The 24,334-nt window shown below is 46.6% G+C and overlaps 2 protein-coding genes across 8 annotated transcripts in view; one reads left to right on the top strand and one right to left on the bottom strand.

Moving 5' to 3' along the window:
- EMID1 (EMI domain containing 1) overlaps positions 1–24,334 on the bottom strand; it is a 949,835-nt gene that overhangs the window by 844 nt on the left and 924,657 nt on the right. The gene's annotated exons all lie outside the window — the stretch shown is intronic.
- RHBDD3 (rhomboid domain containing 3) overlaps positions 1–24,334 on the top strand; it is a 266,057-nt gene that overhangs the window by 146,136 nt on the left and 95,587 nt on the right. The gene's annotated exons all lie outside the window — the stretch shown is intronic.

Below are 24,334 nucleotides of genomic sequence, written 5' to 3'. Positions count from 1 at the left end.
CCAGTTTTCTGATTCAGTTTTCCTGTTGCCAAATTACATGCATGCACCTTCAACAGTTTGGCACAAATGTTCCATAGACGCATATAAATTGGAGGCATTGTTTTTCGAAGACCACCTTACAGAAAATCTCCCCCAACAAACATAGCAAAACATTTAGTTGGCTTTTCTGGGGAACAATTGAGGCTCATATGTGAATCTGGCAACATATAATCTAGAAGGTTATGGAAACATGTTATGCAAAACATGTCCAGTTCACTTTTAGAGGAGAAATGACCACAGGAGGAAATGTATATCTTCAAACATTATGCCGTAAATAACTCTACCGAATGGCATGTCAAAAACTAGGAAGGACACATGCTGAGAATAAAAATTTGAGAATTAGGCAAACTTGATGAAACAACCCCAACTTCCACACTTCAAAAAAGATGAACTGTTTTTTTTTTTAAAGAGCTGTATCATGTACAAGCATGTTCCCAAGGGCTGAAGACAGCAGTTGGCACTTCATTCTCATTGACCCCCTCCCACCAATCACACCCTCCACAGCCTTGTGTTCATAAGGTGTGAATTGCCCTGCTAGAGGGGCCTATTTGTAGGCCAGCATGCATAAAAGGAAATCCGCAAACAAATGTGGGGCAGCTCAAAACAGCAGCTCTAGGTGTCCTGCCAGATTTGTTGCCACGTCACCAAAACAAAAGAAACAAGCATTGGCAATGCCAAAGGTCTGGGTCTTTTTATAGACATGGGGAAAGGCATTTGCCAGGCACTTCCGTAGTGGTATTAACTGGCCATTGATAGTAGCAGGTGAAATGGTGTGAATACCTGGGCATATAACTGCAATGCTTTGCAAATGCCTAATACCTATACACAAGTCAAAACTGTTGACTTTGCCAGTGCTTGTTTTTAACAGGACTTCAGTGCAGGAGAGCACAGTGCTTATAAATTGAGTGGCTGTAGGCAGGCCTGGTAAGACATTTTTATGATCTCAGTAGCACATGTCAGCTCAAATTAAGTGAATAACTGTCAGAAGACTGCTTTGGGAAATCATTGGCAGGCACTACAAGTGAAAAGTTTTATGGTAAGGCTTGAGTAAAGCGAGCTCAAAGATATCCCAGGAGTGGATACTTTTTTAGCTTAGAAGTTGGTTGGATTGGCCATAGGGATTAGCATGGCCTTGGTTAGTCAATGGGTGGGTAAATAAGCAAACACTGACAACCTTTGTGTCCCTCCTCCTGCGCCATTGCTCCCCACTCAGATGCAATAGTTTGGATAATAGGTGGTGCTTTCCAAAAAAAAAAGAAATGCTCTCATCACATGGCCTGCATGAAGTCCAGGACTGCAGGACAACTGCCCCTTCTGCCCACCACCTCCATCACCATTGTGGCAGTCCTGGGCTCGACTGCATTTTATTCTTAAAAAAATTGTAACCAAATCTAGTTACCAGAACATATCAGTTGACTGAAAACCTGGGGCTTGGGAAAAAAAAGGGCCAATGGGCACAGACAGGCTCTTTGCATGGTGGGGCACATGGGAGTTGTAGACGTGGGTATTTTCTCAGCATCCCCCTGCACGGAATCTTGTGCGTTTCCGTGGACCGTGGTAACCCTAAGATTTTCTTATTGCTAAACCACCTCTCTCCTTCCTTGTAGCCGGGCAGCAGTCGCAGGGGACACTGGAATCTGAAATGGCCACACGTGTCCCACGCAGGTAGATGGGGCCAATCGGCCCATCCAGCATGACCATTGCAGTGGAGATTACATTTAACGGGCATTCAATTATTGGCTTAATAGGTGAGAGGGCAACAGGTCAAGGAGGGGGGGCATTGCTGTGAGATGTGGGAAGAAAACAGTGGGAACGGGACAGGAGGACAAGAACAGGAAACCAGAGAAAGGGAGGCATTGGAAACATGAGCGGATCAGATAGAGACACACATACATCCAGGATAGAGCAGTGGAAATATGTGTATAGGGCATAGGGGCAGGTGAGTGGTGGCAGAAGGAAGGGGCTGGACAGAGGCGTGGACTGGAGGGCACATGGATGAAGAGAGGGGACAGAAGGGCATATAGAATAGAGAAATGGAGATGGCACCCCAACCACAGTGTTGTGGACACGAAGATGGGGCCAGGGAGCATGGCAGAAGGAAGGATGGTGTTAGGCAGAGACGGCAAAGCCGCAAGGCACGTGGACAGAAAGACAAAATAGGGGAATGCAGTGAGTACTAAGGGCAAGGGAGGGTGTTAGTAAAGAAGATAATGCACAAGCGGCAGAGAACGGGTGAGGAGTAGGACAGTGATAGAAGAGCGGAGGCGACGGGGACAAGAACGATGGAGCAGGGCACAGAGGGGACAGCCAGGCAGTGACGGGAAAGTCGGCATGCTGCATTCAAGAATGGGTTCGCCGGCGGCGTCGAGGACCATGAAGTGTGCAACTGAGAGGAGAGCAGGGGTTGAGTGTCCTGGTGGGACAAGGGATAGAGTTGTATTCAGGTACACACTGGCATCAGGGCAGAAGGATTATGGAGTCTATGCTAATGATGTGAGCAAATCATACAGCGAAAGCGCTATAACAATAAGAAATTAGTTGTCATAAATCAGTAAATTTCCTAAAAACGGATTCCATTATTTTCCATGATATTGCAGTAAGCCGCAGCGGCAGACTTGAGACCGCCACCTGCCTCCTGAGGGGCTCTTACTGTTAGAGCCTGAGCTATTGCCAGCCAGCCAGGCATAGGCATACATTTAATTAAGACAGCGATAGGGTTGAGGAGCACTGCATGCATGATGCACCATGGTGTTAGTCAGCAGTAGTCTGCACATCACCTCAGTCCTCACCTGCATCGGACTGTTACTCTCTCAGCACAGCCCAGCCATGGCCCGGCCCTGGCCTGATCTCAAAGGCACAGCAGCGGGCGCCGCCACCAGGATGGGTCGGATGGCCTAATACGGGCACTGGCCTGGCGCACCAGACAGCAAAATGCTGCTGCAGGCCTGCAGCTAGTGCAGGGTGCACAGTCGGTCACCACGTCTGACGGTCCGTACTAATTCAAGTCAACAGGCTCAGGGGGCTCAGCCAGGCTGCACAGTGCACTGCAGCATTCACTAGCTCATACCATTGAGTCGACGATCGGTCTAGAGGGCACGTGCAGTGCTTTGTGGCATGCTAATGTGCAGGTGCCAGCGCTGCCACGCCCATGCCACTCGTGACCCTGACCAGACCCCGAGTCCCAACCTTCATGGTGCCACCTGGTCTGCTGCTGCTGCTGCAGCCAGTCTGCAGAGAGTTTAATAGGGCAGGGCTGGTGCTATCACTACAGACAAGGCAGTAATTTGTGTGGAGGTGTTAATGCAGCATTTTGCCGCTCTAACATTTCCAACATATAAGCAAGTGCCTATCCTTGCCTAGTGATAGCACCGGCCCTCAGGGGCGCCTCCAAGGGGTGTCCAAGGGGGGCCACGGCCACCCTTATAAAAGCACGGGCCCCCCCACCGGCCCATTCATTTATGTATGTTTGTTTTGGTGTGCCACCCCAAGAATTCAAGTGTGGCCACCCCTATCAAAAATGTCTGGGGGCGCCACGGCCCTGATGGCTAGTCACCTGCGGTTCTAGCGACTGGCTGGCAAGAAGGTTCTAGACATTCAGTTCACACTGAATAAGACTTACAGTGGAGAAATCGCCAGTTGCTTTGTTGCGAACTAGGGGGCGGGGGGGCGTTTGCATTCTTTTTTCAGAAGGGATCTGCATTTTAGTATTAACAGACAGGCGGTGGAAACTGGAGGTCGATTTGTGACGCAAACGTTACTCTAGAAAGCACAACCTCGGTACCAGTAGATAGTTATGCGCCAAACGTTGAACATGGCATTCTTTTGAATCGTTGAAAAGCCATTGGAGGCTTTGGGTGGGGAGCATGTAAGGATAGGTGGCACCTTTACTGTCTGTATCACTGGATAGTAGAGTGGACACGTCGGAGGGAAACCTATCTCACACAGAAGATGGGAAGTCAGGGAAGGTGTCCATTTCCTGATTGACTCTTGGGGGGGGAAAACTTGCATCCGTTGGCGAGGCCGTACAACATTTTAATGCCCAATCCCCGCCGCCCCTCCTCTTCCTGTATAGATTTGTTTCTGGTCTCCAGGGCACTTTTCTTGGAGGTCTTATCCGCAGATGTGGGGAAAGTTTAATTGCAAATCATATAAATAATTGTCTGGATATGGCAGAGGTAAAAATGCTGGTGCCTGAATAGGGCCCTCCTTTCAGACGCTGACTTCGTGGAAAAGGATGAACTGTCATTTTACATAGCCTCGAACGGGGCTCGGTATCCAACCTTTTTGTGCTTTGGAATGCTTTGAAAGCCGCAATCAGGGGTAGTATTATTAGCTTAGTGTCAACACAAAGTTAGCAAGAGGGGAGTGGAAGCTTTAGAAAGAGCTTGCAGGGCGCAGAGAAGGGACACTGCGAGGACCCCCGCTGACAACAGTGGATAGGTTGTTCTTTGAGTGAGTGGCTCCTTGGACCGTGTGCTCACTCAACAAGCAGAACATGGTTTGTTTTAACGACGTGCCTCTTGGGGGCATGCAGAGAGGATTGGGGTCCTACTGGCACTCCATGTAAGAAGTGATGAGGTGAGTAGATAGCTCCTATCTAAAATATTGATGGCAATAACGCTGTGCTCAGGAGGAAAATTGACCACATTAATCGAGCCTTCAAGGCCTTTTACAAGCATCTATGTGGCTATCTATGAGTTGGTTGGTGATGAATTGGGACACGTTCTTCGGAGATGTTTTCGTAGAAAATATTTGGAGAGGGGAAATTCTGGAATCAATGCAGTTGCACCCAGTTACCTTAATCCCTAAGCCCAAGAAAGTCCATGACAATTGTGTAAACCTTCCCCCAATCTCCGTTGTAATTGTAGATTTAAAAATTCTTGTCAAGATATACGCTTTTCCCTTGAGAAAGCTAATGGCACGACTCATTTGATAAAAATCAGACTGGGTTTATTGCATGTTGCAACTGCTGCGATAACACAGAGGAACTTGTGAATGTAATTCACCTTCATCAGAACTCCCTAGAAGTCACTGCAGCCCTTGACATCAGTGCAGAGAAGGCATTTCATAGGGTCTGTTGGTGATATCTCCATGCTGGCCTACATAAACTTAATTTCAGCCACATTTAACCTTTTTCATGAACTATACTGCAGTGCCAAAGCACTGGTGCCAGTGGATCGGGTAAAGTTTGGCCAGTTCCAGATTCAACGTTATTGGGTGGCGTGGGGGTTGGGGGAGGGCGGGTGGTGGGGGAAGAATGTCAAGGATGTCCTGTCACCTCCCCTTTTTGACATCTTCATTGAGCCTCTGGCAATACTGATCTGAGAGGAGGCTTGGATTAAGGGCATTATGTGTGGTGACTGCACCTCCAAGGTATTGCTATATGCACAAGACCCATTGGTGTCGGACTGGTATAGGTCCTCTAGGTGTTTGTTCGATGCCTTAAAATAGTTAGGGGGAACATTTTAAGATGAACACCCATAGCAAACATCAGCAAAGTTATGGTGGGTTAAAAAAGGCTTGAAAAAAATCCCTTCCATCTGAAATGTGAAGGTAGAAGGAGCTTTTGAGCAAAGCCACTCGTGCCACAACGGCACCCAGTAGGCATCACTGGAAGTTCACCTGCAGTTCAGAGTCACATCAGTGAAGCATTGTGAGTATGCAGATTAGCCCAGACGCAAGCCTTTAAGTCCACAAAACAAAATGTTTCTGATGTGATATTGACAGGGCTGCGCGAGAACTAACCGACCTCCATGCACACAGTAGAGGTTTGTTTTCCTTTGTTTGGGCCACATGGGCTCTGCCTTCCTTCCTGGGCATTGCAGGCCAGTGTGTTTTCCATGCAGGGGGCGCCGCCAGGCCCTGACTTGGGAAGGCTAAGTTGCTCTCCCACTTTCAGGAGTTTGCAGACAGAAGAAAACCCGCTATTGTGATGGTCAACCTGGGTCTCTGAGGGGAAAGGGGTGATACAGCATGAGAGAGTCACATTTCTGACGTGGGAGAGTGCAGTATTTACATTTAAACAATCATGAAAGTGGCAGCAGCAGCAAACATGCAGAGGACAAAAGCCCACCCAGACGACATCAAAAGACCTCCTATGATGATGCCAAAAACTAAACTGCTGGGCTCGGCCTTTACATGACCCACTCCTCCAATGATTAGTTCCAATGTAAGAAGCTAAATAGACTCTGAATTGGAGTGAAAGATGCATCTAAGGGGCCAAAGGAAGGCATACTAGCTTTTCAGCCTCCTGAGCTCAGAGGAAGCTGCGCGGTTGATTGTGCAATGGGTCAATGGCCCCACCCGTGACCAGAATTCAAAACTGTCACCCAGCCCCCTCAAACCTTAGCGCTGGCTCCGCCACTGTTTCCATGCTACCCCCAGACTAGGGCTTTTTCTGCACACTAATTCTGTTTCCACACCTGGCTCAACAGATGGCACAGAACGCATAGCATTAATGTCCTAGTTTCACCATTGTGCATGTGGCGGGATCAGCAATTCACGGCCGAGCAAACACTCCATTTCCGATTATGGTCCAAACTCCCAAAATCGTGGTGATCAGCAGCGACATACAGAACATGCTAAACCTACTGGAAATGGATCCTGATCTCCTCTGAATCCTACATATAAAAGGCATCTAAGCCTGCTTCCCTACTATATGAATTCTGTTATTTAGCTGGTGTTAGGCAGAATTGCATGCAGTACCCTCTGAGACCACCACATACAATTAGGACTACAGGTGTAAGCAAAAACCAACCTTTGGTATAAGTCTGTACTACACAGTTTTGTGGTAGCGAGCTGAGCAGCCAGGCTTATCTCAAGAGGGAATGTGAGCAGTACAAGAAGTTACACAGAGGTCTTACAATCACAGTGGTTCAAGCAGACACTTATACTCGAGGTTTCTTAGTAAAACACTTATACATTTATTATGCAATCCTTTAGAAAACATACACTAGAAGGAGGCAACTTAATATTATACACAAATATACTTCAATACAAAACCAATAAGTTTCTGAACAATCTAAGCTCCCCTTAAATAGGAGACAAAGGGCATTTCAGTCACTTTGAATGGGAAGGCAAAGGCACAAGTTAATTGAATAGATCCCAAATACGTTCATAGGCAGTGCAAAGGGTTATAGTTCACTACAGGACTCGATTCAGTTCGATAGGCATAGGCCAAAGTCAATGGACTAGTGTCTTGGATAGGAAAGCACAGTTCTTGAAGTAAACAGTAAAGTCTTTGCCAAAGTTCTCAGAAGTAGTTTGTACGAAAAAGAATCATATGTTGGGTAGCAAGCTGATTAGGCCTGTAAGTTGGGAAAGTTCAGCAAACTTTCACCGCGAGAGAAGCTTTCTCTCAATCTGGTTGGCACAGTACCTTACTATGAAACAAAAGATACAGCTGAATACGTTGGTTCCAGCAGTTCCTGCAGATCTCACTGCTTCTGAGTCTCAGTCGTGGAGACAAGAAGGGGGACTCCTGCAGTGCACGGGATTGCCTGAAAACACTGACAAAATGGAGTCACTTCAGTTTGAGTAGCTGTACTTCAAGCACACAAGCTGGTGTCCTTCCCCCTGGTTAATCCTAACAAGCTTTGAGAATGGTATCCAGGTGGTTTACGAGTTGATTGAGTTGGTGGGACCAAAGGAAGAAGTCGTCCTTGAAGGGGCTTCTCTGTCGAGATGAACTTGGCAATTCGGACCTGCAGCAGGGCTTCACCGTGCAAACCAACGGTCCAGGAGTTGTAGCAGCTGTCCTCTTCCAGCTCGTCTTCGGTTCTTTCGTTCCAGTGTTCGACTCTGCTTTCCAGTCCAGGAGACTTGCTTTTTAAACAGTTTGCTCTCCCATTCATTCCAGCCTAGCTGCCACTCACTGAGCAGCCAGAGAGCATTTGGGTCCCGTAGAAGACTAAGCACAGGGAGTTTCGAGCACCTCCCTCACTTCCTACCCACCCCAGACACTCGGACGCAAGAGGCGGTGTTAAGTCCTGAAGCCCGCCAAAGGCATGGAAACAAAGGGACCAAACCTGGTTTGGCGTGCAGAGACAAACACTAGAACGACCTTTCCAAAAAGCAGTGGCGAAAAAAGAAAACCGGGACCTCTTTAAACAAAGGGGTTTAAGGTGACATCTTGAAAAACATGGCTCCTGTGATTTTTAGATCCTGGTGTTCGCGGTCAGGAAAAATTGTGGTAGTTTGTTCTAAAACCACTGCCACCAGCCATTTCGATAGAAAAGGGTAGTATTTGACAGCTACATAAGTTTCTAGACACAGGGGATACTAGGTAACCCCTCCAACACTCTATAGGAAGATAGTGTATGCTGGGTCTAGGAATTTAAAAAGACTAGTAAAGTCAATGTAACCTTACATTCTCTGGGAAACAGTCGTTTATCCCAGAGAGGGTATTTAAACCTTTGGGAAGTCTAAAAAGACACCCCTGTGTCACTGCACTGAGGGTGCTGTGTAACACACATGAAACGATGCCTATGGAGTTATCTTAAAACTCCATAATCAAATAACACAAGAGTAAAACACACATCAAAATACATGAAAGAACGGGAAAAAAAGGCTTGCACTCTTTCCAGGTAAAAAAAATCAAGTCCTCAAAATCCAGCAAAGTTGCTGGTGGTCTCTAAGGTGAAAGGAATTGGCACATTTATGAGAATTCTCCCTAACACTACTGTGTAGTGCAGACTTATACCAAAGGTTGGTTTTTGCTTACACCTGTAGTCATAATTGTATGTGGTGGTCCCAGAGGGTACTGCATGCAATTCTGCCTAACATCTGGAAGCTCCTGAAACCTCCCATTTCGGTTGTGATCCTGCTTCTTTGGTCTGATCTGAACAGTAGCTCTTCTGTTCAGGAACCACCCCACCCATGCAACCTGTTCCTTATTCAGTATATTGTCTTTAGTGACGCACTGGATTGACTTCCATGTGGTTACCAGGGGTTCAGGGGCCAGCTTAGCCGTTCTTCCATTTCGCTACTGCCAAATCATTCCTACAGCAAAGAAGCTTACCATACAGGCATATAAAAAAGTATTTCTCCCAGGCAGCCCAGGAGAGTGTGGTTAGCACAAGGACCCTCCCGGGCCTTGTTTCCATATATGTTTTAAGTTTGTTGGGTCCCCGAGCGCCCGCGTGCTGTGCATCTTCCCCGTTGGCCTCGAATCCACATCCCGCATCTGAGCCCGCCCCCTTGCCCCTGATTGGCTGTTGCACTCTCGGTGCTTAGCCTTGCTCTCGACACAGCCTGCGAGCGCCCAATTTCACCCAGGCAGCCCAGGTGAGTGTGGTTACTACAAGTACCCTCCCGGGCCTTGTTTCCATATATGTTTTAAGTTTGTTGGGTCCCCCAGCGCCCGCGTGCAGTGCATCTTCCCCGTCTGCTCCGTATCCACATCCCGCCTCTTAGCCCGCCCCCTCGCCTCTGATTGGCTGTTGCACTCTCGGTGCCTAGCCTTGCTCCCGACACAGCCTGCGAGGGCCCAATTACACCCAGGCAGCCCAGGTGAGTGTGGTTAGCACAAGGACCCTCCCGGGCCTTGTTTCCATATATTTTTTTAAGTGCAGCCCTGTGGCTAAGTGCCCTAAGGCCAAGGGCGGCTCCAACAGAGGCGGCTCCACGAAGTGTCACCAAGGGAAGCCAGTGGCCAGTTGTCAACCATCAACTACAAGGACCAGTAAGGTAGGAGTGGCCTGGGTCAGGAGTAGAGCAACTACTCTATCCTTGGATTCCGAGCCACTTACCAAACCCATCACAAACAAGGTGACTACTCCCCATTGCATCTCTCTCTCCCTCACCCTCAAATTTAATCATTAGTTAATACTGTACCAATCTGACTGGCTAGGCACAGAGCCCCCTTCCTCTGTATAGACCTATACAGGTCTCTCAAATCTAGTTGGGTTTTGTGTCCAGATTGCATTGTATGATATTAAGATTGCATTGATAGGCCTCTCTCCCACTATACAGGTCTCTCGCGTAGCAGGGATTTCTGTCTCCAAATCGCATTGTGTGATACTCGGATTGCATTGATAGGCCTCTCTCCCACTATACAGGTCTCTCGCGTAGCAGGGATTTCTGTCTCCAAATCGCATTGTGTGATACTCGGATTGCATTGATAGGCCTCTCTCCCACTAAACAGGTCTCGCAAATCTAGTAGGGTTTTGTGTTCAGATTACATTGTATGCTCCCGGCTGTGCACAAGTGAGGCCCCCCATCTAGCCCCTTGCTTTTTGGTGTGTTCTTCCCATATAATTGTGTAATAAAGTGCTCCGGTGCTTCCTTCGTGCCCGTGTTCCTTCTTTGTTTCTCCCCGCCTACGTCCAATCCATAGCCTCTGATTGGCTACCCGACATCCACACTCCAGCTGGGACCTAGTCCCGCTGCGAGCCACCTCTGCGCGCCACTTTTGCTCCCGGCTGTGCACAGGTGAGGCCTCCCATCTAGCCCCTCGCTTTGTGATTTTGCCCACAGGCCCGCTTCCCTCCCCTGCTCGCCACTTCCCTACCAGCACCCCCTTCCTGGACCCCGGCCCCCTGCTTCCCATCCCGCCCCGAGCCCTGACTGGAGCTTTGCTCCATGTGACACCTAGATTTGGTCCTGAAGCACGGTGAGTGCCGTGCCCTCATACAACCGTGCCTCAGCAACATCTGTGTTGGCCCTGATGTCCCTTCCTAACCTGCAGTAGTCCTTCCCCACCTGCACCCCCTTCCTGTTTTCCCTTCCGTCTCGCCCCGCGACCCATTCCAGAGGCAGGTAAGTGCGGCCGCTTCCAGAGAGCCTCCTGGGCCCATAGCATCTACTTTCTGTGCCCATTCCAGCACCCCAGCGCCGTTGCTGTCCCTCTCCCCCGCTCTCTGCTTCCCTCACTGGGAAGACTTCTTCACTGGTCTTCCCAGTGCAGCCCTCTGCCCGGCAGCCCCTGCGGCTAAAGGCCCCAACGCCAAGGGTGGCCCCAACGCCAAGGGTGGCCCCAACGCCAAGGGCGGCCCCAACAGAGGAGGATCCAGGGAGTGTTGGCAGGAGTCCACAGGGGAAGGCATGTGCCAGCCGTCAACCATCAACTACAAGGACCAGTAAGTTAGGAGTGGCCTGGGTTAGGAATAGATCAACCACTCTACCCTATAATCCTAGCCACTTAAACCGATATAAAACAGTTCCAAAATTCATCAGAGTTTCTGTTCCCAAATTGTATTACAAGATATTCAGATTGCATAGATAGACCTCTCTCCCAATACACAGGTCTCCCAAATCTGGCAGGGTTTCTGTTCCCAAATTGTATTGTATGACATTCAGATTGCATTGATAGGCCTCCCCCAAATAAACAGGTCTCCCAAATTTAGGAGGGTTTCCTTTCCGAAATTAAATCGTATATTGAATCTTATGACATTCCGATTGCATTGATAGGCCTCTCTCCCACTATACAGGTCTCCAAAATGTATAAGGGGTTCTACTCCCAAATTGTATTGTATGAAATTCAGATTGCATTGATAGGCCTCTCTCCCACTATACAGGTCTCCCAAATCTAGCAGGGATTCGACTCCCAAATCGTATTACATGATAATCAGATTGCCTGGATAGCCCCCCCCCCCCACTAAACAGGTCTCCCAAATGATTAGGGGTTACTATACAGGTCCCCCATGTTCATCAGGGGTTCTGTCCCCAAGTTGTATTGCATGATGATCGGATTGCATTGATGGGCCTCTCTCCCACTATAGAGGTCTCCCAAACTTAACAGGGACTCTGCTCCGGAATTTTTGAATCATAAGGATTACAATACTCCTCAGGGTCCCCCCACCACACGAGACTCTACAACATAGTCAGAATTAGTCTCAAGCACAAACTTAGCCTAACCACCTTAACATACTCCTAGTGAGGACCAGACCGTGATAGAATAGTTCGACCGCTCTCACCCCTTCCGAGAGACCTACATAGACAGCACTGAACTTTGACCTACACCCCTGACGACAGTACCCCAGCACCAAAACACCATCAGACAGCGCTCGGAGGATACACAAACCGACCCACTGGAAGAACAGACGGCACAAAAGCACCCAAGGCTACCAACACAAGAAGAAAACCAACACTCCCATCACAAGACACAGCAGCCAACCACTCGACCGGCACCTCCGCACTGAGCACCAAAATGCCTCGAACCAGAAAGGGACGCCGAAAAAGGGCACAAGACAAGGCCGCACTGGACACAGGCGCACAAATCCAAACTACCACCGAAGCAACAACCTCAAATGGAGTAAACAACACCAAAAACCAAAACAACCAGAACAAAATTCCAAAGGGAAAATTCCTTATATCTCACACCGTACCTCGCAACAACCCAAGAACCAGGATACCCAATGACACAGAAACATCAAGACACACAAAGAACATCCCGAGACAACCAGGAAAAAGATGGGAACACCCAAGAAGAAGGTGGCTAGAGTCCGACCCCATTACCCCATACATCACAAGAACAGAAGGACACCCTCAACACCCATGCCATTCCGGTCATAACGACGACGAAGATCTCATAACCAACAACCCAAACATGAACCTAACTGACCAATTCAACGAAGAAACCTTCACGGACCTTCACCTAACCAGCACAAACGGAGAAGCAACACCACTGAATAGCCAAGCTTTCAATCTAGCAGACTGCTTCAATGAAGATGCAGCTTCGGCTGATCCTCATACGCCCTCCTACAATGAAGATACAGCCTTCGCTGATCCTCATCCACCCCCAATCGACGCTAACAACGATGCACCGCAACCAACCAACCACAAACCAAAACAAGGAATAACCAACAAGCAAAACCACACCAAAAGGATCGACTGCAACCTCATCAATGCAAGATCAATGTCCAAACATGCCACCGAATTATACGATCTGCTCTGCGACGGAGGGATCGACATCCTATTTGTAACAGAAACTTGGCTAGACGACAACTACAAGATCACCCTCAACAACTGCTTGCCTGAATACTTCAAATGCGTCCAATTAAACAGAAAAACCAAGAGAGGGGGAGGGCTTGCAATCATTCACAAGGAACACCTGGATATCAAACTTGAAGACACACTAATCATTGATAAATGCGAATCCCTAATCATACGTCTAGCAGTAACGCCCAAAACAACTTGAAATTCGTACTAATATATAGACCACCAAAGTAAGATGCAACCTTCGTAGACTCCTTCACAGAGGCAATCACCGTCCTAAGCATCAAACACAATCACATGATAGTCCTAGGAGACTTCAACATCTGGTTTGAAGGAGAGAGCACAGCCATACAAAAATCATTAACCAGCCAACTAGCAGCAATGAACCTACAACAATTAGTCAAAGGAGCAACCCACTCGGCGGGGCATACACTTGACGCAATCTTCACTAACAAACTACTCCTCACCACGGCACCCCCAATTCAAATACCCTGGAGTGACCACCTCATCATCCCCTTTGTAATCAACATGACCACGCTAACAAACAATCCACCAGACAAAACAACGAAAACCATGAAAAGAAATTGGAGAACCATCAAAAACTCCAACCTGAATGAACTCCTGGAGCTAAACAAACCGCACCCAACACTCATGGAAGATGATGACCTGGACAAAAAGGTAACCCTGCTGCATTGCTGGATTTTTACTATAGACAACATCGCCAAAGAAAAACCCTTTGCTGCTTCTAATAAACGGTCAATGGCAAAATGGCAAAATGGTTCACCCCAAGTTAGCACCATGAAAAGAAAAAAACGAAGTCTAGAACTTGATTGGAGAAAACAAAACGACGCGGCGAACAAACTGAAATTCCTACAACACTACCGGGCTTACAAAAAGGAAATACAAAAAGCAAAGAGGAAACACTATGACAACCGAATCTTCAAAGCACCAAACACCCAAAAAGAGCTCTTCAAAATCAAAAACCCTCCGGGATGCAACAACACACCAACTCCGTCCACGAAACTCTGCAACGACCTTGCAGACCACTTCAAAAACAAAATCACCAACATCCAACAAACCATACAAAGCAGACCGTCTGATCTGACCACGACCCCAACCTACACCCGGGAGGAGCACCCAAACAAACTACAAAGCTTTCCAGAAATATCAGTGGAGACATTTGTCAAACTGATGAATGAAAGCAATAACTCTGGGTCCCCCGATGATCCCTGCCCACCAGGTCACCAGACATATACAAATTGATCCTCAAACAAGGAACGCCCATGGAATATCACAGGAACGTCCTCAACCATTCCATCGCAACTGGGAAAGTGCCACAAGCCTTCAAAACTGCATACATTAGGCCACTACTCAAAGATACAGCGGGAAACATAGAGGACCTCTCTAACTACAGACCCATCTCCAATATCCTGTATACAGCCAAGCTGCTCGAAACGTACATATACAAAACAACCCAAGAGTTTATAGAAGAGCATGGCCTACTAGACCAGGCACAAGTTGGCTTCAGACCATTGAGTGGAACAGAATCAGTTCTACTCTCAATATGGGACGATCTAAAAATCAATGCAGACTCGGACAACGGCACTGCCTTGATATTCCTAGACCTTTCGTCAGCATTTGAGACAGTCAACCATGACACTCTCATAACGAGATTAGAAGGACTTGGAATAACAGACACCGCCCTACTATGGATCAAATCTTTCCTAACAAACCGAACAGAAACCGTATGGATGAAACCCTTCAAATCCAGCCCGAGAGATTCCACCTATGGAGTACCACAAGGATCATCCTTCTCCCCGCTACTCTTCAACATATACCTGTATCTACTGATCAGAATCATCAAAAGCCACGGCCTCACCTGCTACAACTACGCTGATGATACACAAATAATCTTCAAAATACAAGACAACCCGGAAAGAAACGCAATGCTAGAAAACTGCCTCTGTGATATATTCTTCTGGATGAACTCGAACTCCCTCAAAATCAAAACAGGCAAAACTGAAATAATGATTGTCACAAAAAATGGAGGAGAAAATCAATTGATCCCTTGGCCAAGGGAACTCGGGACAACCCCAGCACCCTCACAGATTGTAAAAAATCTGGGGGTTCTGATGGACCGTAATCTCACGCTAGAGCCACAAGTAAACGCTCTCCTCAAGAAATGCTTCTTCCTCCTGCGAGCGGCCAAGAGAATCTTACCGTTTCTATCGTTCACCAACAAAACAACCACCATCATCGCCCTCGTCATGTCCAAAGTAGACTACGCTAATAGCCTATACCTAGGCATGTCTGAATGACTCCTAAAAAAAAAAAACTACAATGCATTCAAAACGCGGCAGCCAGACTACTTCTGAAACTACCCCGAAGAGAACACACCACACCAGCGCTGAAAACACTACTTTGGCTACCAATAAAACCAACGAATAAAATTCAAAACAATGTGCATTACACACAGAGCAGTACACAACGAAGGCGCTGAGTTCCTAAGAGACAAATTGCACCTACATCAACCGACAAGAACGCTCAGATCAAGCATGGACATCCACCTGGAACCGAGCCCTACAACAAAAGAAAACTAGGAGGATCCTCCTTCTCTCACCTAGCCCTGAAAACCTGGAATGACCTTCCAAAGTACTTACGTAATACAAGAAACATACCTATTATTCAGGAAATTACTCAAAACATGGCTCTTCACGTCATAACTAGAAAGACTGGCCACAGGGGTACCGAGATAACTAAAAACATCAATGAGCATAGAGCACACTGATCAATCGATGGGAAAAGCTGAGGTAAATATACCACGACATACCAAAGGACCAAACGGGAGACAGTCGCAATACGACCAAAGATAGCAAACACAGCAAACTACGACAAAGACTAGAACGAATCATCAAGAGGACCATGACCTTAACTATTACCTTCCCCAACAGCCCTAAGGACAAAACATAGAGAGGGAAAGGAAGCACTGCACCATGGGTCCCAATGCAATGGGTGAGAAACAGAATGTTTCATCACTACACACGGTCCACCAATGCAAAGCAGGAAACAATGCCCCACCACACAAACCACAACTAAACAACAGTCCCGAGGATGTTCAACCCACGGAAACCAAAGAACCAGTCAGGACAGAAGGATACGAATGTCTAAATACACAAGCTCACCAAGAGGGATCCACTAGGACAACACTTCAACACAACCCCGACCCTGAACCACTCAAAGCCTCAACCGACCAAGGTTACACTAGATCACCTGAGAATAGCTATCACCCACCTGGTCCCACACCTGATGATCAGGTTTAGACACACCCACCAATCCAAACCACACTCAATAGGATACAGTTGGATCAGCGCAACTCCATCAAAGCGAGTCAGCCCACGAGGAACCAGCAACATCCCAACCAACAGGTATACAACTCTAACGGAACCATAAGTACCTAAATCAGGATACTGATCCCACTAACCCAACCCTCAATCTTCTGCATACTTAAACCCACACAAAACCACACAACCATCTCTCTCCCAGCAATCCGCACGCACTTTACCACACGGCACCAACAACACATAAACTTCACCAACAGCACTCGAGGCCTTCGCCCGATCCGATACTAGCACCAAAGCCCAGCACTCGGTGTATACCGAGCTGAAGGTGCCAACAGCACACCACTTCTCCCACTCTCCTTCTCCCCTCTTCCCGACTAGCCCTACCCACCCTTCCTGTTTACAGATCTGCCAGAGCGCCTGGGGACCAATTCCGTTGGTGACGGTGAGCTATACAAGTACCGCTAACATAACATAAAATCCCAATAAAGAGCTTGGCTCAGTCCTTTGGTTGTCTAAGCAATCTATAACGTATACCTCTCAGGTGGACTGACCAATAGGGAAATAAAGATAGGCTCAAGATGGACCATTTGAGTGGCCCAAGAGGCTTGGACAAAATCGGACACACGTAATGCTAGCCTTCAATTTCCCCTGCCTCTACAGGACACAATGTTATTTTTTCTTTCTCTGGCCTAAGACGTTTTCGCATGCACAGCATCAAAAGCCAGCGAGGGTATCCAGCGACTCTGTTACCCTACACTAGTGTGGGTCCAATAGCTCAAGAGAACATATTAGTGCATCTGCCTTTTTAAGGGGTGGCTGTCTTGCTAATTCTGTTTGCCTCACTTTAAGTTTTCACAGGCTGCACGGGCGCAACTGCCAGGTGTTCAGGGAACCTGCTCCGTCACATTAAGAAAGGTGCGTGTTTGTCCTGCCCCACCAACCCTTTAGTTTCCTCTTTTCTGGATCTGTATGGGAGACTTGGCAAGCACAGAAAGACAGAAAGATTCCTAGCAGTTACTCTTTCAACATGGTTTCTTTTGTTTAGAGCACTTATAATGTGCATCCTCTTTGCCACTTCTTTGTACCCTGGCGTTGGGTGAAGAGAGGGTGCGTACTGTCTGGTTTGAAGGTTTGACTTGCGCCTGAACCAGGCAACAATTACTAGAAAATGGTCCATGAGGTCAGCCTTCTCTTCGCTCTTCAGGGACCCGTTTTTTGTGAAAATGTCCAACGCTTTGTGAAAAGCGCTATCTCTGTTGTTAAGACTGTGATTGGCCATCCGAATTGTGAAGCCAAATCCCGCGCACAACTTGTAGCTGATTGATTTCATTTTTTAGAAGAAATGCTAAGTAACACGTTTAAAAATGTGCAAAGCCGTTTGATTGTTTTATTGTGCATTTCACCAGGACCTTCAGACAGGCAGCTCAAGTGACCGATGTCATGCGTGAACAACACATCCTGTCCAGACGTCATTGGTTTGGGCTATAAACCGAGATTATTGCATTAGAGTACAGATGAGGAGAAATGGCATATGAAGAGGGACAGAGTTCGTAGGTGTTGTTTAGCTATTTGCCCACCCATTGACTGCCCATGGCCAGGCAAATCCCTATGGCCATTCCTACCCAGTTCCTACTCCTATCCACCCAAAGCACCTCGTGGAAACTCTTTGAGCTCGCTTTAATCAAGCCTTACTATCAAACTTTGCATCAAAGTACCTGCCAGTGTCTTTTCAAAGCAGTCTTCTGCGAGTTAATAAATGGAGCTGTAAACTAGCTACGGGTGTAATACACATTTCTTAACCAGCTCTACCTTCCGCCACTCGATTTATAAGCACTATGCGTGTTCTTCACTGCAGTCCTGTTAAAAATCGGCATTGGCAAAGCCAACAGTTTTTGATTATGTAAGTATTAGGCAATTTCCAGGCACTGCTATTAGATGGTCAGGTACTCGCACCATTTTCTCATCTGCTACCATCAATGGCCAGTGAATTCCTCTTCGACAGTGTCTGCCAAGTGCCTTTCCCGTGCCTACACAAAAACCCAAACTGTGGGCATTGCCAATGCTTATTTTTCGTCTTCTGGTACCTCTAACTCTGCATTTATTATGGTATAGGCATAAATTATGCATAGACAATGCAAAGAACAAGGACCACCCGCTTAGCCAAGACACTGGACCCAACAATCTGAAAACACTCAACCGGTCACTCCTGCTCTACCCCAGCCAAACTGGGCCGTTGGGGCGATTATCAGTATTAGGGGAAAACTCTTTCGTACCATTCACAAGACCGACACGCATTGTGAAGCAGCTGGAAAGTAGCGTATATCTTTCTAAGAAATGCCCAACTAAATAATACAAGTAAGCGCCACTCAGTCCACCATAGGGTCTTAATGTCCAAATTAGATATGGAAATGTGAGTTTCTAAGCTGACTGCACCCGTTTTTGGATCCCTCTCTTCCTCTCCTTTTAAGAGGACAGTGTGATGGCCGACCGAGTAGAGTAGAGTAGAGTAGAGTAGAAAAGGCTGGGTTTTGCAGGTAACTCTAAAAAAAATCCCAGCCTCAGCTCAAGAGGGTTGCAGCGTCCTTTATCAGTGTAAGGCTCACATAACGGCCCTAGAATGCTTCGAGAACTCTCAAGCAGCCTGGTCCAAGGCTTTGCTCCCAGTGAAGCCAGAGTGAAAAAGCCCACTCGTTTAATAGTGGCAGTAGTTCAGCCAGCTTTCCTTCCTATTACACCTACCTGGTACTTGCCTAGCTAGTAAGGAGAAGATCATTTGCTCATGTCTACTCGGGTGCATTGTTTCCACACGCACACAAACATACACGTTGCTGAAGGCCTCAAAGCCTAATTAACCTTGAGCTAAAGATATGGGTGTCCAGGAGGGAGCACAGCTGTGTCGGTCCCACCTCCGGAGAAATCTTACCTGAACGCAACCTAGCTGTGGTTAAACATATGCTCCCCTCTGTGAGAGAATTCCACGCTAAGGAGCCATAGAAATGGTGAACAGTGATCTTTACAAATACTATTTAACATAACGTAACATATCCAAAGATCTAAATAAATAAACCTGGACTCTTGCCAGTAGAGTAAACAGGCTAAAGCGACAAGCAACTCTGTGCTGCTGTACTCGTACAATGTATGCTTTTCTGTCAGTAGCATTATCTTATTTTAAAAAGTTATAACTATTATTTATACTTCAAGTCAAATAGAAAACACAGGGAAAACAAGGGAACCGACAAGATACACAAATTATAATCCAGTTGCCATCAGGAAAAGCCAAGCTCTTGCCCATTATCACATCAGGTATCGCAGAAGCCCAAATTATCTCACGGGATCTCCTTGAACAAGCCCATCCGATTTCAAGATTGACGAGTCCTTCACTCTCAAACCCTTGCCAGTTTTCCAGTTTGCAGAATCGGTTCCTTGCCCAATCCTAATCCTTTCCTTGGTCAGTTCCTTTTATTTAGTTATAATGCGCAGCATCGGAGCGCAACATTTAGAGACGAACATGAAAGGTAGACAGGACAACTCGGTTCAAGAGGAACGCACTGCCTAACTCCAGATTACTTCAAGAGCAAGGTCTTCAAGGTTCTGTGAAATGCCAATGTGTTTTTCTCTAATCTCAGAGCCTTGGGAAGTGAATTCCATAGCTTTGCAGCTCTTACTAGGAAGGATCTAGCCAGCCCCTTAGAGGGTTTGAAATTCAAGCAATTAATCTGTCCCTTATCTCCGGAACGCAGGGATCTGCGGGGTACATACTGGGAAATTAATAGCTCCAAGTAGGAGCGGGCTATTACAAAAAGACAACGATGTAAGATGGTGGTGGATATGAAGGCGATGCGCTCTGTCACTGCCAACCAATCTAGGTGCCTCTTGTCCGAGGATATGCAATCCACCTCTTGGTTTATTCTTAATGATACGCACTGCATTGTTTTGTATTGTCTGGCATCTAGCAAAGCAGGAACTGTTTGCCCTGGGCCCCCTGTCAGCAAAGCATTGCCGTAATCAATCCTCGATAGGATGATTGCACGCGCAATGGTGGCACAATACTTTTCATTGACGAGAGGTCTCATGTGACTTAGCAGCCGAAGGTAATAATGGCAGTTCCTGCTGATCTGGTTCACATGAGCCTCTGCACTTAAGGAGGATTTCAGTGTGATGCCTAAGGTTTTCACCTTGCCTTGTACTGTGACGACTCTGTTCTTAATGCTGGAGCTTTTGTAATCTTCACGCTGTTCAATTTTGCTGCTGTTTAAGCACATGCAGTTCCTGCCCATCCAGGACTCGATGGTATTATAGAGGTGGTTCGAATCTTGAAGGTAATTCCCACTCGTCCCCAGTACCAGCTGCCTGTAATCAGCGTAATTTGTAAAAAGACACGCCAGGCTCCTCTAGCAAAAAGCACAGTGGTCTGAGATAGAAGTTGAAAAGCAAAGGACAAGCTAGCGCACTGCGGCACTCCACACTTAATCGGAGCTAGAGGGGAGAATGTTTCACCCCAGTGGATTTTGGACATACGATTGGATTGAAATTATTGAATCCAATTGACCGCTCCCCTGGATCAGTTACCCGATTTGTTCAAGAGTCTGTAGAAGCTGGCCATGATAGAGCAAGTTGCAGGCTGCGGATCGGTCGAGTAAGACCAGTACATCAGTCTTCCCTTGTTCCATAGTCTGGAGAATGTGAGTCTGCAGATCAATGAGGGTTGTTTTGGTGCTGTGTGCTGGCCTAACCTGATTGTTGTTTGTGTAAGATGTTATTAGCCTCGACATAGCGTTGGAATTGAATCATGGCACAATTATCGAGAATTTTTGAAAGAAAATTACAATTGGATATTAGTCTTAGGTTGCGTGGATCTTTTGGGTCCAATCCCGTTTTTTTTATTACTGAGGGGCCACAGTGACTATCTTCATGGATTCCAGCACAACATTATTTCGGAAGGAAGAGTTAACCATACGGGTTAGAAAAGGGATGAACAGTTCATGGTGTTCCAGAATTATCGTAGGGAGTAGAATGTTTTCCACACAGGATGTGGGTCGCATAGTGGTCAACAAGGTCCTCATATCTGTAGTATTAAAGTATTAATTGGTGTGAAGCAGATGTTATCCATGTCAGATAGCTTAGAATGTTCTGTCGAACATACCAGGGCCTCTGATGGGTGGATTTGTGTTCCTCTGATTTTATCCCTGGCTTTGAATATTTTGGCTTCAAACGCACTTTGTATTTCTAAACAGTCAGCCGGTGTAGGCTGGACCTTGATAAAATAAGGCCTTCTGCTTCTCAAGTAATCTAAGGATCTCAAAGAGTTTGCCTGAGGAATTTGGTTCTTTGCTGATTTGGTCGTAATAGAAGTTTTTCTTTGTTTCCAAGATATTGCATTTTTCTGCCTACCAATTGTTCTTATTTTCAGTCGAGGGACACTTTAGCCATTGCGCCTCCAACTTGCTTTTTTCTTTCTTTTTGAGATTTGAGTGTGGGGGTGAACCATTTATGATGTCCCGTTTTCGCCCTGACCAATGTCAATCGAATTGGGGCAGATCTATCCACCAATTCCCGAAAAGTGGATGAGAAGTCGGACACCAGAGCTTCACATGAGTTAATATCAGATGTCTGGGACTTGAGGGTGTCCAGGCTAATTGCCATGTCAGATGGAAGGACCTTGTTAAAATTCCTACTTAGAACATTTTGGTGGTTGTTGCGGGGGGTGGTGGGGGGATTAGACCTAGGACTGTGCAACTGGATGCGGAAGTCAATATGTTAATGGTCTGACCATAAACAGGGCAAGGTGGTGTTAATGGTAGTCGTGAGGTTGCAAGACACCATCCAATCCAACATATTATTGTTGGCGGTAGTTGGCTCTTTATTACAGACTACATAGTTCATGTTATTAAGCGATCTTTCAAGATACAGGGAATCTTTATCCAGATGATTGCCCTTGCACCAATTCAGGTCCCAGGGAAGAGAGTAGAGCGGTTGGGGTCCCTCGAGACTACTCAGCAAGTGTCCAATCTCATTGTTGAAACCATGCATCACTGAAGGTGGTCTGTTAAACAATATAAAATTGACACAACTATGGTCAGTTGGAGATAGTTTCATATGCAGGATGTCACACTCCTGGCAAGAGCAAGGAGACTTGAAAGAAATTGTACTCTCCCGTGGCCCTGATACCTATTTCCAGAAAAAATGGGGTACCGTTCTGGGACGGCCATCTCAATCATAGGGCCGCTGGAATCCAGGATCCACGTTTCGGTGAAGCACACTATATCTGTCTTTCTAAGATTAGGTTGTGGACATTACGTGCATGCTTATTCATGGACCTCTTATTCAGAAGGCTCATCTTGATTTCTTCGGGCCTCCCATACCCCCCCAACCCCCCCCAGGCCGGTAGAGATTTTCTTGTCCGGTTTCTTTAGAACTACTGCTGTGTGGGGCATGATTTCTTTGCTACTTCTATCCTGGTCCTGTAGTATGTGTCACGGTTTTAGAACACGGCACACTCCAGCCAGACACTCCTTCCCCGACAATGAATGTGGGGTACAATAAAGCAGTTTTTATTTTTAATAAACCACAGGTTCTTTTATTTGAGTAGGCGTCCAACCAATCTCGCACCCAACCCCCACAAACGCCCTGTGTCACAATGGACCAGGAATCGGGCCGGTGTGTATCAATAAAATATTAATTAATTATTTAATGGAAAAGGAAAATCAAACAATTTTACAGCCACTGGTGTTGTGGTACACAATTTCACTCCTCTCTACAAAACAATTCAGTGAAGATATACTGTTACAATTCTCACAATCTGTAATGGCACCAGAGAAAAAGAGCAGTTTTTAGAAACAGATGACCCCAATGGTTTAGTACTCCCCCTTGCAGTACTCACCCCCAAACATTAGCTAACTTGATTACTTTGAATGGAAGGCAGTGGCAAGGAGTAGGGATAGAGAGAGAAAATCGGATTTTGAGTAAAGCCCACTATCCCAGGATGGGAGGCCTGCTAAGAAAGTGAAGCCATGTTTTTGGAGCAAAACGGCACAATCATATTTTGATTATTATTCACATGGCCACTCACAACTGCTGTGGGACAGAATCAAAGGAAATTCATGTTGCTACACTTGAGTAAGCTTAGCAACTACTAATCAGTGCACCAGGGCAACGTGGAAATAAAGTAGGAAAATCGATTTTGGGGAGAAAGCAAATGCAAAAGGAAACATACAGACGGCAAATGGAAGTTAGTTTTACACTGGATTCACAATGACTGGCAGCTCAGGGAAGGCGTATAGCTCAGAATAGGCAAATCAGTATTCATTGACATGGACAGAGACACATGGCGGATAGACTTGTAGGCAAAAGGGATTGCTGTCAATGGGACTACAGTTTGGGGTTTTCAATGAGACAGATGCATATAGGAATCCGTGGGGTACTGCACACAATACACAGGCAAATTCAGTTTTCAGTTACAAGTAGACTAATTCTTTTGAGGCTATACGTTAATGATGATAATTATTAAAGAAAGACACTAGGGACAAGGGGGTTTATTTTGAAGTTTAACCAACTTGTACTGTGAATTTCAATGGGGAATTAATTGATTTACTTAAGAATATGCTAAGGATTTACACAGACACTGAGATGTTTACCAAAGGGGATATGCTAACATACACAGGCTAAACACCGATTCTTCTATGGGAAGGTGACTGATTTACACTAGCAATGTGAGGTTTTCAATTGGGTTTTTCAGTGGGGTTTTCAATGGGGTTTCAGTGGGTGCAATGCTACAAAATGAACGGCTGATGCAATTTAGGGCTGGGGTTATTTGCCACTTATAAAGTAAGCCTTGGTTTGGGATTCTGGAAAGTCAGCTGGATCTCGGAACCCTCCTGGACAGCTAGGCAAGGGGTCTGGTCACTGCACTCTCCTTGGTTTGGTTCGGTTGGATCTAATCTCTGTCGTCCTTCTCCTGTCTTCTGGATTTTTGTGTGTCCCTGACTTAGTACAATCCCCCTTATATAGCCCAAATGACA

Source organism: Ambystoma mexicanum, chromosome 10 (assembly GCF_040938575.1).
Source record: "Ambystoma mexicanum isolate Mex_15411 chromosome 10, UKY_AmexF1_1, whole genome shotgun sequence".
NCBI lineage: Eukaryota > Metazoa > Chordata > Amphibia > Caudata > Ambystomatidae > Ambystoma > Ambystoma mexicanum.
The sequence above is the reverse complement of the archived record's forward strand: the minus strand, read 5'-3'. Positions and strand labels throughout refer to the sequence as shown.